Source organism: Oryctolagus cuniculus, chromosome 2 (genome assembly GCF_051225735.1).
Source record: "Oryctolagus cuniculus isolate XC-2025 breed Fujian yellow rabbit chromosome 2, ASM5122573v1, whole genome shotgun sequence".
NCBI lineage: Eukaryota > Metazoa > Chordata > Mammalia > Lagomorpha > Leporidae > Oryctolagus > Oryctolagus cuniculus.
The window spans coordinates 193,870,884-193,887,820 of record NC_142868.1 but is presented as its reverse complement, the minus strand read 5'-3'; the positions used below and the strand labels follow the sequence as shown (position 1 = coordinate 193,887,820).

Sequence of the window (16,937 nt, the reverse complement as noted above, 5' to 3'; positions counted from 1 at the left end):
AGAATTATTCATAGGTGTTTAAATCCAATTGAAAATTGATCCCAGTAAAAGATAAGAGTGGGAATAATAGAGGGATGAGATGTACAGTTTAGCACACGTTCCCACGGACTTACCCCCAAGGGTAAAGCTAAAAACTTGCCACGGGACTCCAAATCCCATTAGGCTGGGTGGTATTAATGACATCTTACTAGTTAAAGTGATTATTTTAAGTGTGATACTGATCATATATATATAGGATTAATTGTCAAAGGGTCACATAAATAAGACCAACTGTCTGATAATAACAATAGATAGAATTAAAAAGGAGAGAGTGATCCAACATGGGAAGCAGGCCACACAGCAGACTCATTGAATACCAAACGCCCTAAACAGCACTGTGGCCTCAGAATCAGCCCTTAAAGCATTCGGATCTGTCTAAAAACCCATGAGAGCATTTCAGGAATGGAAAGCCAAGACACTGTGGCAAAAAAAAATGACCTGCATGAAGAATCTCTGTGAGTGAGATTTCTGTGAGTGGAAAGAAGGGACCATCAAAGAAGGAAGCACCTTTCTCTGAGGGAGGAGAGAATTTCTACTTTGCTTATGGCCCTGTCTAAATATTGACGGAGTTTGTGGACTCAATAGGTTTCCATAGCCTTGGCAGCTCATGACAAGAGCCTAGGGGGATCACTGACATCATAAATAAGAGTGTCAATTGTTAAATAAATATGAGGAGTCACTGTGCACTTGCTCCCCATGTAGGACCTCTGTCTGAATGAGTTGTACTATGAGAACTAATGGTAAAGCTTGACTTCAAACAGTATTTATACTCTGCGTGTCTGTGTGGGTCCAAACTATTGAAATCTTTGCTTAATACAGAGTTGGTCTTCTGTATATAAAGATAATTAAAAATGAATCTTAATGAAGAATGGGATGGAAGAGGGAGTAGGAGGTGGGACGAGAGTGAGGTGGGAGTGTGGGTATAGGGGGAAACACCACTATATCTCTAAAGCTGTACCTACGAAATTTATATTTATTAAATAAAAGTTTTGTAAAAAATGCACCCTCCAAATTTTGCACTCACGACTTACATAGGCATTTTTATTTATGTACAAAAAGCCTCAAAACTTGTATTTCATTTATTTACTTATTTTGCATGATGATGCTTTTATTCATCATTGAATGCTACATATATTGAATTTTCAAATTCTTCTGATTCCCACAGTAAACAGGTGAAGGTGTCATTACAAACCTATCTATACAGAAATGAAACTACAGCTCAGAGAGGTTAAACAGCTTGATAAAGTTTACAGATAAAAAAATCAATCCAGTAATGAGGAGACTAAAAACAATACTTTACTAGATGCACATAAAGATTTAAGGGAGGAGCCATGTTATTGTGGGAAGAATTGAATCTAGAATACATCCATTCTTAAACAGGAGGAAAAAATAAGATACAATTTTATTAATAATTGTTTATATTTATCTGCTACAGTGATATTCCCAAACAGGCTTTCAATGTGCATTTATCAAAACAAGCTAATCAACAGTTACCTTCACTTTTTTTCATACAATATATACTGATAGGTTCGTATGAATTATAATCACGCCACTATGCTGTACATTACTAGAAACTTCTTCATTTGATCTGACTCTGATTTCCTACTCATTATCCAAACTCCCTCCATCCTCTGTTCCCCTCTAATCCTCCAGTAATCAGCATTCTGTGTTAAGATTGACTTTTTTTAGCTCACTTTATGAGGAAGAACATGCAGCACTTATATTTTTGTGTTTGACTTATTTCACTTAACAAGTTTTCACCATTTTGCTGAAAATGACAGGATTTTAATCTTTTTTTTTTTTCAGGCTTGGCTAGTATTTCAGTGTGTGTGTGTGTGTGTGTGTGTGTGTCACTTTTGCTTTGTCAGCTCATCTGAGCATGGACCCCTGGATGGATTCCCCTTGGTCTTTGCAAGCACAGTTGCAATAAACATGGTGGAGCAGATAATCTTTAGGTACAATGATTTTATGTCCTTGGAGTGTATATCCATCAGTGGAATTGGAGATCATAGAGCAGTCCTATTTCTAGGGACTTTTGTTTGATGCTGTATGAAAATTCATTTTTTTAATTCAAGGGTTTATTGAGATAAAGCATTTTTAATTTACATTATAGTCAAAGACTTAATGGTTGTATTAAATAAAGAATTGAACAAATGAGAAGACCTTCGTCCAACAGGAAAATAGGAAAGGTGTCTGAACAATAATGAAATGAATTTTCAACCTATATAAAATTTAAAACTCACAAAATGATTAACACTATAGTAGTAACTAATTATTATAACTTTGTTAAATAAAGATTTTAAAGAAAGCTTAACAACAACAACAAAACACTTATATTTGTAACAGAATCAATAAACATGGGCTTTTTTCTTCTTTTTCTTTTTAATTTTAGCTACCACCTGTAAGGGAGAACATTTGGTATTTGCATTTTTATACTGTTTTTCACAGCTGCAGTACTAATTTACATTCCTATCAATAGCATAAAAAAGTTCTTGTTTCTCCACCCCTTGCCAGTATTTGTTACTTTCTGTATTTTTTTATTTTTTTATTTTTATTTTTTGACAGGCAGAGTGGACAGTGAGAGAGAGAGACAGAGAGAAAGGTCTTCCTTTGCCGTTGGTTCACCCTCCAAATGGCCGCCACGGCCGGCGCACCGCGCTGATCCGATGGCAGGAGCCAGGTACTTCTCCTGGTCTCCCATGGGGTGCAGGGCCCAAGTACCTGGGCCATCCTCCACTGCACTCCCTGGCCACAGCAGAGAGCTGGCCTGGAAGAGGGGCAACCAGGACAGAATCCAGCGCCCCGACTAGGACTAGAACCCCGTGTGCCAGCGCTGCAAGGCGGAGGATTAGCCTAGTGAGCCGCAGTGCCGGCTTCTGTATTTTTTTATAATAGCCATTGTAACAGGGTTGAGGTGATTCCTCAATGTGGTTTTGATTCGCATTTTTCTGATGACTAGTGATATTGAGCCTTTTTTTCATATATTTGTTCGTTATTTACCTTTCTTCGTTCGAAAACAATCTACTCGTGTCCTTTACCTTTTTTGTACCTGGATTGACTATTTTGTTAAGTTTTTAGAGCCCCTGACAGATTCTAGATATTAATCTTTTGTCAGATAAGTAGTTTGTTACAGATATCTCATTATTTTCAATGTCTGTTTGCTCTATTGATTATTTCTTTCGTTCTGCACAAGCATCTGAGTTTGATATGATTCCTTTGTCTAGATTTCCTATAGTTTCCTGTGCTTAGGGTCCTATCTAAAAAACATCATTTTCTACACCAACGTCTTAAAGTTTTTTCCTTATGTTTTTTTTTTTTTTCAGCAACATTGTAGCTTCAGGTATAACATTCAGGTGTTTGATCCGTTTAGGCATTTGATCCATCTTGAGGTGATTTTTGTAAAGGGTGAGAGGTAGGAATCTAATTTCATTTTCTGTATATGTATTTGCAGCTTTTCCAGCAGTGTTTATTGAAAAGGCTCTCTTTTCTTCAATGTATGTTTGTGGCACTTTTGTCAAGGTGTCCATGTGCCTTGGGAATTACTATCGACTGCAAAGAGATATTCTGAGTACCATCTATAGCTACGATCAACATCCACTGTGCCCGTGAGTGCCACGGTTATCTATTCTGCAGCAGTTTGGGAGGTGGTAGTATGGCTTTAAAGAGGATGTGGGCTTCCAGCGTTGTGTGTTTTGCAGCCCCAGATATAGAAAAAACATTCACAGACCTAGGTCTCGGAAGACTAGTTCAAGTTTTGATGAGGACTGTGGTCTAGAAGCCACTAGTCTGAAGCAGAGGAATACAGAAAGGACCCTCCAGGTTCCACAAGTGAATGTGAGTTAGCCTGTGGATTGTAGCACTCAGAATCAGAGTCCCAGCACTACAGAACACAGAAGGGGCTGCCCCTAGTCCCCACAGGGCATTCAAGGGTGATGCTAGGCATTCGGATCTGGCTGAAAAGCCCATGAGAGTATTTCAGGCATGGAAAGCCAAGACATCCTGGCAAAAAAAAAAAAAAAAAAAAAAAAACACCAAACCTAAATGAAAGATCTCTGTGAGTGAGATCCCAGTGGAAAGAACAGGTCTTCAAAGAAGGAGGTACATTTCTCTGAAGGGAGGAGAGAACTTCCACTTTGACTATGACCTTGTCTAAATAAGAGTTGGTGAACTCAAAAGGCTTCCATAGCCTTGGAAACTCATGACTGGAGCATAGGGAATTTACTGATGCCATAAACAGGAGTGTCAATTTGTAAAGTCAACAACAGGAGTCACTGTGCACTTACTCCTCATGAGGATCTCTGTCCTTAATATGCTGTACATTGAGATTTAATGCTATAACTAGTACTGAAACAGTATTTTTCACTTTGTGTTTCTATGTGGGTGTAAACTGTTGAAATCTTTACTTAATGTATACTAAACTAATCTTCTGTAAAAAAAAAAAAAAGAAATTATCAGTTCCCAACTTGACTCTCACTGGGATTAAACATGACAATAGGTCTGATCTGATTTCATCATCATTTAAAAAATCATCTATTATTTTTCACTTTCTGTTTCTGTGTGGGAGCAAACTGTTGAAATCTTTACTTAATGTATGCTAAACTGATCTTCTGTATATAAAGAGAATTGAAAATGAATCTTGATGTGAATGGAAGGGGAGAGGGAGTGGGGAAGGGGTGGGTTGCGGGTGGGAGGGACGTTATGGGGGAGAAGCCATTGTAATCCATAAGCTGTACTTTGGAAATTTATATTCATTAAATAAAAGTTTAAAAAAAGGGTGATGGTAAGGCTAATGTTCTGACCACTCAACATCCTGTGCTCGGATACAGAGGGGATTTCCCCCGCTGTAGTCCTCTGGGATGGTACATTGGATGCTGCTAGTGCAGAGCCCCAAGCAGCAGAGAGGAACTTGTCCAGATTGTGCAGAACAGGTGTGCATGGCTCCTGGACTTGTGCCCGGTGTCCTGAAGCTGGCGTATAGACGGAGACCTCCTCTCTGCCCTGTGGGGTGCCCTTGCTCTGGCTCTGGGGACGTCTGGTAGGGACAGGGCTGCATGCTGTACCCTAAGACAGAATGTACTTTAACAGAGTCTGCCCTGACACAGCTCAGGGCTGGAAATTTTCTGACTGCGGGAGGCAATCTTGATTCTTTGCAACAAAGTTTCCTTTTTTTGCACCCCTAGGTAGCTTTGAAGACCAGATGTCAATCCAGTGAGGACTGTGGCATTTTCCTGTATTCAGGGCTGTAGGTCTGCAGTGATGACGGGGGTGGCAGAAATTTCTGCTTCTCTCTTCCTAGCAAGATGGAGTCCACTGGGCTGAGAAGCTAGGGTAGGAGCTGTGGTGTGCTTTGCTCCTATCTCTTTGCTAGCTTTAATGTTATCATTACTTCCTTACTGAAGTTTTCCGTGAAACTCCTGAACCTTCATTTCTTCCTTGAATGGTCTGATTCTTGTCTGTAGGTAGGCAGGTGCTGGGTCTAGCATCTTGGGTCCCCTCTCGGTTTCATCAATTTGTAGTTATTATTCTATGGATGGATAACTATGTGATCCCTGGAGCTTTTTTCTACATCACATTAAAGCACATTGAGTAACAATGTGGAGTATAACTCTTTGTACACTTAGTTATTCCTGAAGGAGAAATATTGAGAAGGGTGAAAAATTTAGGTGGCCGTAGGACCTGCCTCTGGGCCACGTGGCACCCCGTGCCAGGCTTACTGCTTTTGCAAGACAAGTCGGCTCTCTTTTGGGTCGGGTTTTAAAAGGCGTCATGGTTCCGGGCAATAGGGAAGCGGAAAGCCGAGGCCGCTCAGGTAGCATTGGCGAGAAGCGAGAGAAGCTGGCACCTGCGGGAAGGCGTGGAGGAGATCGTCATTGCGCACTGCTGAGGCGCCTGTGGGCGCAAGGTCGCGGCCCTCAGCCAGGCGCTGCTCCGGGAGTCGCCGGAGCTCCCAGGGAAGCGAACCCTTCATGCTTCGGAGGGTTGCGCTGCTGCGGAGCGGAGCTCTGGACTGGGGTTAAGCAGGGGCCCCCACGGAAGCTCGAGCGCCCTGAGCCTCACGAGGTGGCGGAAGAGCTGAAGAAGTACCTACCTTAGGGACGTTGGGGCCTGTGCTTCCAGGACAGGACACGGCCGAACTGGAGCCACGTGCCTGAAGCCATGGGCTCTTCCTCTCCGGAAATGATGGTTCGGAGTGAGGCGGCCCTTTAGGAAAGCATGGCAAACGTTCCTGCACTTGGATTGTTCAATAAAGATTAAATAAAGCATCTAAGTAAAAAAAAAAAAAAAATTAGGAAACAGAATTCAGTTTTCCTTAATTAATTTCTATGATTTTCCAATATTTCTTTTTCTTCAGAAGAGGTATTTTATTTACTTTTGAATTGCCACTTATTAGGACTCCAACACTCCATATCAAAGTGCCTCATTAAGTCCCTGCTACACACAACTGCTGATCCTGTTTTCCTGCTGAAGTGCCTGGGAACGCAACAGGAGATGGCCTAAGTAGCTGAGATCCTGCTGCCCTGTGGGAGACTTCCTTGGAGTTCCTGGCTCCTGGCTTCAGCCTGGCCCAGACCTGGCTGGGGCAGCCATTTGTGCAGTAAATCAGAAGATGGACGATTCTCTTGCGCGCGTGCTCTCTCTCTCTCTCATTTTCTATCTTTCTCTCTGTTATTCTGCATTTCAAATGAATACATAAATCTTTTTTAAAAGGCTTTCTCAAACTTAAACAATTAATGAAATTTGTCTGACTGTTCACCTTAAATGAGTGATGGTCTTTAGTTGAGTTCTGTGTTCTCTCCTTAGTTGGTTCTCTCTCTCTCTCTCAGAAATTTCTAGGTTGAGAGGCTGACTTCCACATGTTATCTCCAGTGTCGGCTGCTCTATGAAGTTCTCAGTTTGCAGAACCATATTGTACTATTTTGAATTCTGTTATAAATCAATCAGAATATACACAATTTAAGAGACCCTAAATATGTCCCATTGTCTTAATTTCTACCGCAGCCTAGCACAATAAAGGACTCATTGTATAGACCTTATTATTTAATATGCTAAACAGAAACTATTTGAAATGAAATTCAAATGAGAGATATTCCTCAAATTCCCTTCACTTCAGTGGTTTAGGTAGCTTCTTTAAGTTTTAAAATCACTCCAACACCATCTAATGTGACAGCTCCTAATCTTGACTTCAAATTCTGTTGTGTTGGTTTTTGCAAATCTAAGAACTTAACTTGTGATTTTGGCAAGCACCATCTTTGCTCATGGACCAGGACCAGATGCAAGGAGATTTCTGGCAGATCTTAGGTTGATTAAGAATTGATATTGAATATTGATATTCTTTGAAATGATATATTTCTCTTTCTGCTTTTTTGTGAGTCAGTTACTATATGTTTGTACTTTTGGTTGATATTTAAATGTTAATATTTGATACTGGGTGCTTTGAGCCAGGCTCTCCACAAATATAATTAATTTTAACATTTTATTTCAGAATAAATTTACAAAACACAAATTGTGTGGTAGCTGTCTTGCATGAGTTTGCAGTTACTGCAATTATTTTTCTCCACTAAGTTTGTGTCTTGCATCCATAAAGAATGAGGAGCATGGACGAGGAAGAGTGTAAAGTGGAAGTGTAAAGTGAATGAATAGCAAAAGTGAAAGAGAAAGCTGATAGCACTAAGAGAGGTCCCTGAAAAAGGGACCCATTGAGGGCTTATTGGCTAGCAGAATGTACAGGCTGTAAAAGGGGCAGTTCTTGTGATTGGTCTAGGAGAGGGATGATTAATTGTATGAAAGGTAACAGAACTCATGTGAAACTTCCCCCAAAGGTACCTAAAATTCTCATTACCTAGGTCAGTTATAATATCATGGAAAAACCTTGCCTACAAGGATTAGCACGTGACATCCACATCTTTCATAGAAGTTAGCTTGACTTTTCTCAGATCCTATGAGGCTCATCTGTGGATGGTAAGAGAGGGGCCTCCTTGTCCCTGCCTACCTAGCCTGGAGTCTGTCTCTTTATCTGTACTACAAAGAGTTCCAATATACTGCTCACCTTTTTTCACTTACTAACATCTCATATTAGTATCTCTATCACAATTAATGGACCACATCCAGCTTTCCCTATTTTTCAATGAAAAAAATCTATTTCCTCCCCAGCTTCTTTCTAGTAATCAACACTCTTCACATATAATTGAAGAGATGAGTAGTAACCACCTTGTAAAATGTTGATGAGGACAATAGGTAAGATTGTGGATGTGGTTTGCTTCTTTAAATGATACAATTTTTAATGACCTTATCTCAAAATTCAACCAGTAATCATTATTTAATCATTTCACTGTATGTGTCCATTTTGGATGAACACTCCTCCAATTAATTAAGAATTTAATTAAATAACTCATTAAAACACTGTACCCATTCTTTGAGAAGATTTCTGTTCTAATGACTCATTAAATACTATTAAATATCATCTTCAGTATGCAATCAACACTCTGGATCTCTTACAGTGTTTTCATATGCATTATCTGATGAATCCTTCACAATAAACCAGTGTAATTATTTCCCTATTTAAAGTGAAAAAAGTAATTTCTGACCAAATATATAAATTATAATTTAAGCTTATACAATATTAGAATATTGGATTTCTGTGAAACAACACTGTGCTTTCTCTACTAGATAAGACACATTTTGTAAGAGGAAAATTGATTTTCACTAGGAAAAAACTCTACATTAATATATGCAAGATCTAAGCAAGATTTCACTATGGAAAAGGACAAAGAGAACAAGTAGTAACAAAAGCTATTCCTCCATTTTATGTTCCCTCTCTACAACAAACACAGGATAAATCCAAAAATAGGAAAAAATGGAGTTAAACTGAACAAACATGTATTGAAAGGTAAGTTTATCCACTCATTGAATAATCTTGAGTAAATGGCATCTGTGGGGAGCAACTCGGACTAGACTAAGTTACTGGAATTAAGACTTATTCTATGCATCTGCTCTCCCACAATATGGCGCTGGGAGAGGAGTAAACAACTTCTACGCAGCTGCCTCTCGCCAACTTGAGTGATGACCTGCAGGAGCTGATCCTGCTCCTGATTGGAGGAGAGCAGCATGCTCGGCGTGTGGGTAGCAGAGTTGGGATTGGTGGAAGAGGACTATAAAGGAGGAGAGAGACAACATGCACCAGGAACATCCGGATAACATCTGAGCAGCCCCCGAGAGAGCTGGCCGGCGGTGTGCCACTCCTCCGCAGAAGCGGGGAAAGTGGCAGGGGGAGCCGCCCCTCCACGGAGGTGGAGGGGTTGGCAGCCAACCCGGGAAGGACCAGCAGCAAACCCGGGAAGGGCCGAGCAGACAAAAGAACAGCCCAGGGTCCTGTGTCGTTCCTCCGCGAGTGGGGGAGCGACAGGCATCCCTCTTCTGTCATTGAGTTTGCGATTGGATAAGGAGACAGTTTTACCTAACTTGGAGAAATTCTATGTTTTACACAAGCGAATCATAGTCAACAAATTCAGGCTTTTCCAGTTCCTTTTTCTGTTTCATCTTCTTGAGAGACGTTTAAAAACATCATGGGTCTGTTTTGTACTTTTGAGGTCCATAGATGAAGCTTGTTAATAAGTAAGTGGGACTTTGTGATCATCACAGGAAATATTTTGCTTAAACGACTGATTTGGTGAAGCACGCTATTTATTTAAAAGGCAAATCAGTCAATAATATCCATTTGTTTTTAAATATGTCAGACATTTCAGCCATACCAGCTACTTTCTGCTACTTAACACTGAACATGGTGTTTATACTTATGCACTACACTGTTTCCTGTAGCGGAAACCTGGTATGTACACAAGCATCCAGGTTGAAGAATTATCTTAAAATGATTGGAAATTGGGAGAAACATATGGACTGGTGCTTGCATAACTTCTGAGCCATCTATGCACATTTTTTGAGGCAACTTAGTAAGTGTCAAACTCCATTTATTTACTATGCAACTAGAAGTCTGATTTTAGAGACACATTATCTATGGAAGAGTTTTCTAGCATTAATTTGACAGTCATTAGAGTTTGTGAAACCAGTGATATCCACAGAGGATCTTATAAGACATCTACCCTCTCACCTGTCCCCTAAAACAAATGAACAATAGTCTTTAGATAGAAATGGGAACTACTAACTCTTCCCAGAGAAAATACAAACTAAGTTGTCACTAATGTGCATGTTTGGGAGGCAAAACATTCCTGCAGGTATACCCACAGTGAGGGATGTACAAGGAAAGTGACTACTTGTGCATTGAATTCCAGTTAGCAGTCTCCCTGTGGTCTGGGAACCTCAACTGAGCTGCTAAAGCTTTAAAAACACTTTCCAAAGCAAAATTCCACCCTACTGGAAGTCACAGTACCTAGTGTAATCTCGGTCCTAATTAATGCCTCTGAGTCTGGTCAGGTGAGCTGAGAAGTTAATTATTTAAAGACAATTTGCATAGAAAGTTCTCTGTGCAAATTCAGTAGGGTTGGAATGTCTAAAAATTTTTATATTAAATGGCTATCAGTAACGGATTTGTATTTAAGTTCTCTGTTTTATCATATAAGTCATTCAAATAAAATGTGCCTCTTTGAGAAGTCCCACTCCATAATTACAGCATTTTGCTTTATTTTGTTTTGTTTTATGTTTTAATGAATCTTGTATTTTAAAATTATATGGAAAAATTCCTAAACATTTAAAGTTGTCAAAAGTAATGTTAAAGAAGAATTTATATCAAATCATTTTTCATTTATGGACTGCTCTGATGAGTGGTTATTCTGCCAAAGAGTTTTATTTTTGGAAAGCACTGTAAAAGAACAGAAATTAAAGAAAATAAATGTTATAGCTATTAGATGCTGTTCATTAAGCATGGCCTTAGTACAGTTCCTGTTATTATGAAATTTGTATACAAATTCATTAACAAATGAAATAGCCCCAGGCTTTAATGTAAGTTGAGAAAATTAATTTCACATCACAAAATTCCAATAATTTTAATAGCTATTGAGTTCTTATTATGAGCAAAGCACTGTGAAAATACCAAAAATAAATCATACATACTCCCTGCCTCCTTTAATGATATTATATCTAGATGAAGAAATATTTGTAAACTATCAAAATTTAGGATAATAATTCTTAGAGAGTTAAATAGCATCAATAAATATCATACTATGGGCACCCACAGAAAAAGAAATATTGAGATCTCTTGTTCTATAGAGACTAAAATCTGAAATAAACACAGCTCCAAGTGATTATAACAATGTACAGTGAGAATTCTACCACCCATGATCTCTTTTTTGACCTCTAGGAAGATTTTAAATGTTTTTATTTATTTATTTTCTTTATAAAAGGAAGAAAGACAGTGTAAAAGAGAGAGATGGAGACACAGAGATATCTTCTATCTGTTAGCTCATTTTCTGTTGAAACCAGGATCCCAGAACTCCATCTGAGTCTTCTACTTGGGTGGTAGAGACTGGATTACTTTAGTCATCATCTTCTACCTTTCATTAACTAGAAGCTAAATTGGGAGCAGAGGAGCCATGGCTAGAACCAGGCACCCCAAAATGGCATGTGGTTATCCCAAGAGGAGACATAACCATTGCACCAATCATCCATCCTATCTGTGAAGCTGTCTGGATCACTTGTCTGATTCTATTGAGTCTCTCGCCAGGTCTCTTCTTGCACAACCAGATATGATACTTTCACTATTACCACCCAATGCTAAATCTTTTGGAAAACATGATAAAACATTAGCCAATTTCTGGAGACATTTCACATCAGACTCAAGATTTAAGCCTGGGGATGGTGTTGTGACATAGTGGGTTAAGCTGCTGCCTGTGGCAGCAGCATCCATCTGGCCACCAGTTCATTTCCAAGCTGCTCTGCTTCAAATTCACCTCCCTGCTAATGTGCATGGCAAAGCAACAAAAGTTAGTCTAAGTGTTTGGACTCTTTGATCCATGTGGGCAATCCGGGTGAAGCTCCAGACTTTGGCCTGGCCTTTGTGGCCATTTGTGGAGTGAACCAGTGGATGGAAAATCTATCTCTTTCCTCCTCACACTGTCTCTCCTCTCTGACTCTGCCTTGTATACTGCTTTGATAATAAGGATCAAGATTGGAGTAGGATGGAAGAGATGCTATTTTTATCAGTGAGCCTTAGTATTGAATTTGCCCTTAGCTCTACAACCTTGCTAGAAGAAAATTTTGCTTATAAATCATTTTTAAATATTTAATTTCATTTTGTAACATGTAAGAATTTTACCTTTACCCAGAAGCCTTCTGATTGAAGTTTAGTTCAGCATACAAGACCCAAAGAGAAGTGATATGTATTCTCTTCTTAAAATAATTTATCATAAAAAATTAAAAACAATAATTTATCAAAGTAAATAAATTGTGCATTCATAAACACAAGAAAGTTGAGAGGTAAAGTAATGTGTGGGAAGAAAGATTAGTTCAATACAGAGACATGCAAGTGCTAAAATTGTTTCTCTACCAATTATGAGTTGTGTGATCATAGGAAAATTAATCAAACTCTCTGAACCAAAGTTTGTGTGTAAAAATTAGAATACAGTATCTGCTTCAAAGAAGGCTTTGTGAGAATTGAATTAAAATATGTTCAAAGCCTTTATCTGGTATGGTACATGATATATTATCCAGAGATGCCTCCTCTTTAGTCACCACCTGCTATTGTCTTTTCCATTTCCTCTTAATACTTTTAAGGTAGATAGCTAAAGTTCCTTTAAGATGCTTACATGGACTTACATAAATTTTACCCTGAATCCATTTGTTCTGCTTTGTTAATCTTAGACATTAATGAGGTGCTATTCGAGACCAAATTCAAACAACATCCTTCTAACATGTTCCTGAGTTTTTCAGAAATATATATCTCTTATCCTTGTACTGAAACTCTTCCCAGGAAAAACATTTGGGTACGCATTTATTTTCCAAATCAGAGCTTTTTAAGTATTCTTCTCTCTTGTAGCCACAGGGCTTAATATCCCAAGTATTCTTAAATCACATGACACATATTAACAGTTATCAGAACTGGAGAAAACATGATTTTACTTTTCCATACTTTATGATTCACTGTTTTTCACATGGATTATTCAAATCACCACTGCTTAAAAAATCATGAAAAACTCAAATATTTGGATCTATTTATTGTTTGAATGAATAAGCCAACCAAACTACCAAGTAATTTGCAGAACAAAATGTGAGAGAGATCACTTTAAATCAAGTGATTGATATAATGATTAATTTCACTGTTTTTTATCTTAAAAATATGAGGGTCTTAAATTTATCAGCTATGCTTGGTGAAAATAATTTATTATGAAAGAAATAAAATGATTGTTATGTTTTAGAATCTTCAAATGATTCCATATCATAATTTGTCTTAAAATTATGTAAAATATATGTAACAGAGACATTATAAATAAAAAGATATAGATAGACAGATCATCTAAATTTCTGTTGTGCTTTTTTACCAGAAGTAAAAATGTATGTATTTCTTATATTATAAGAAATATAAGGGAATCAGTGCATAAGAAGTAAACACATTAGTCTAGTAGCTACACTAATTGAATGGTAGCTGCATAAAGTCGGTCTATGGCAATGTGAGAATCATTAAGTTGTAATAAATGAACATAGGTACCATAAATATTCATAGTGAACACCAATCATTCAGGATTTAAAGAATCCCTTTATTAATCCTATTAAAAATGAATACAATATAAATATCTAAATTAAGAAATACCTTGCAAGAATATCAGTGTTGCGGCTTGTGTTATGCAATAGCAGGAAAGCCACCACCTGCAACATGGGCATAACATATGGGCACCAATTTGTGTCTTGGCTGCTTCATTTTAAATTCCATTCCCTGCTAATGGTCAGTGGAAAAAAAAACCAGCAAAATATGTCACAAGTACTTGGGGCCCTCCACCCATGTGAGAGACCCAGATGAAGCTCCTGGCTCCTGATTTCAGCCTGGCCTAGCCCTGGCCGTTGAAGGCATCTAGGGAGTGAAACAGTGGATGGGAGATTTCTCTCTCTCATTCTCTCTCTCTCACTCTATCTCCCTCTCTCTCCCTCTCTATGACTCTGTTTTTCAAATAAATAAATTAATTAAAAACAAAAAAAGAATTTCAGGGTAGTCTCTAGCATTAACTAAAAATTGAAACTCTAAATAAATTATTAGCCATTAAGTTATTATTTTTAAACAATACATAATTACTAATTTGGATTTATCCATGAATATTAGGTAAGTTATATATTTTTAAAAATTATTATAAATTATTACATTACAATAATAGCTGAAAACAATTACACAACTTTTTTTTTTTTTTTGACAGGCAGAGTGGACAGTGAGAGAGAGAGACAGAGAGAAAGGTCTTCCTTTTCCTTTGTTCACCCCCAATGGCCGCTGCGGCTGGCGCGCTGTGACTGGCGCACTGCACTGATCCGAAGCCAGGAGCCAGGTGCTTCTCCTGGTCTCCCATGTGGGTGCACGGCTCAAGGACCTGGGCCATCCTCCACTGCACTCCCGGGCCACAGCAGATAGCCGGCCTGGAAGAGGAGCAACCGGGGCAGAATCCGGCACCCCGACTGGCACTAGAACCTGGTGTGCTGGTGCAGTGCCGCAGGCGGAGGATTAGCCTAGTGAGCCACGGCGCTGGCCCAATTACATAATTTTCAAAAATGTGAAAAGAATTTTTATTATTACATTCAACATTCTGAGGTCAGATGAATATTTACTATGCTTAATTCATTTTTATGTTGTAGGCACCAAAATTTAACAAGGAAGACACTAGATAAATATAAAGATTTTGGAGAAAAGATATATAATGATTATTCACTGATAACATTGTTGTATATATAAGGAAATCTCCAAAGTTTACAAATAAACTAATAAGTTAATTTAGCTAGATTTCTGGATACAGGATCAATATAAAAAACCAATGCTAACAAAAAATTGGAAAAAAAAAAGTAATAAAATCAGAAGTTGTGTTTAAAAGCATTGTAGCAACTGTTGATATATAACACGTACTTCCTAACCATAAGTCTATTTTAATATTCTTATGGAATCAGTGGGTAAAGAATAGGTGATGAGCACAGGCCGGCGTTGTGGCGCAGCAGGTTAATGCCCAGGCCTGAAGCACCGTCATCCCATATGGGCGCGGGTCTGAGTCCTGGCTGCTCCACTTCGGATCCAGCTCTCTGCTATGGCCTGGGAAAGCAGTAGAATAGGTGATGAGCATAGTAGCAGTATTTTTTTCCCTTGGGGAAAATCCGAGAGTACAGGCAGAGTCTGTGGATTGTACTCTGAAGACAGTTGTCGACACCAGTTTGTAGTTGGGACTTAGGCTGGCAAAGTTGCCTGGAGTCTCATGGTGGCTTCTTCATATGGGCCAGGCTGCCTCTCTTTAGGCCAGTCACAGCATAATTAAAATTTTTTAAAAGTTATTTATTTATTTATTAGAAGGCAGAGAGAGAGAGAGAGAAAGGTCTCCCATCTGCTGGTTCACTTCCCAAATGGCTATGATGGCCAGGGGTGGCTGGGCCAAAGCCAGGATACCAAAACTCCATCCTGGTCTCCAACATGAGTTGGTGAGGCCTAAGTTCTTGTACCATCTTCCTCTTCTTTCCCAGTACATTAGCAGGGAGCTGGATGGAAAGTGCAGCAGCCAGGACTCCAACAGCTGCCCATAAGGGAAGCCAGCATTGCAAATGGCAGCTTAATCCATTGCACTACAATGATGGCCTTAGCACAGTTAAAATTCTTATCATGTGATTCTGGGCCTTAAAAATATGTTTCCCATAAAACTGGGTGGAAGCTGAGTCACTTTTTCAGACCTACACTAAAAAGTTCCTCAGTGTCTTTTCTGACTCATTAGATTGGTTACAAGGGAGTCAGAAGTCCACTCAGATTTAAATAAAAAGAAAAAAAAATCTATGCATTGAACTGGAAGTACCAGGAATTTACAGGTACCACTTTTTTTTCTTTATTTGTCTGGTAGAGTTATAGACAGTGAGAGAGAGAGAGAGAGAGAGAAAGGTCATCCTTCCGTTGGTTAACTCCCCAAATGGCCTCTATGCCCAGAGCTGCGCTGATCCAAAGCCAGGAGCCAGGAGCTTCTTCCAGGTCTCCCATGTGGGTGCAGGGGCCCAAGCACTTGGGCCATCCTCCATTGCCCTCCCAGACCACTGCAGAGAGCTGGACTGGAAGAGTAGGATCCAGGACTAGAACCCAGTGCCGATATGGGATGCTGGCGCCTCAGGCTGAGGATTAATCAAGTGAGCCACGGCACCGGCCCCTATAGGTATCACTTTTAAAATCACCTTGAATAATACAAAAATACAAAATAATATATCTAACAAAAGGTCTGCAAGGTATGTTCATTGAAAACTATAGAATATAATTGAAAAAATGGTATTCACATAGTAGTTGAATATAAGGTTTATAGGTTAGAATAGGTGATATTATATAGATCCATCAAATAAATAGTCTTCTCAAAATACAAGCATGATATGTATTTGAAAATTTTAAAACTTCCAAAATGTGTATGAAAATGCAAAGGGCCAAGAAAAGTCAAGACAAACTTGAGTGAATAAATTGAAAAACTTACATTACCAGCTTTCAAGGCTTATAATTAAATGAAAAAATTCAAAGCAGTCTGATTTTGGTGCAACAATAGACAAACAGAACTTTGGGTGGGAAACAGGGAGTTTAATGACATATTTGTACAGTACAAATAACGTGGCAATACAAGTCGTGGTGAAAAGGTTGTCCTTTCAGAAGGTGGTGCTGGATCAATTGGAAATAAATAAATAAATAAATAAATAAACACATAAATATATATACATGTTATATATATATATAGAGAGAGAGAGACAGACAG

At 38.7% G+C, this 16,937-nt stretch overlaps 1 pseudogene; it reads left to right on the top strand.

The window, feature by feature from the left end:
• Positions 1–6,132, top strand: part of LOC138848744 (selenoprotein H pseudogene) — a 151,824-nt pseudogene extending 145,692 nt beyond the window's left edge.
• The last annotated feature ends 10,805 nt before the right edge of the window (positions 6,133–16,937 follow it).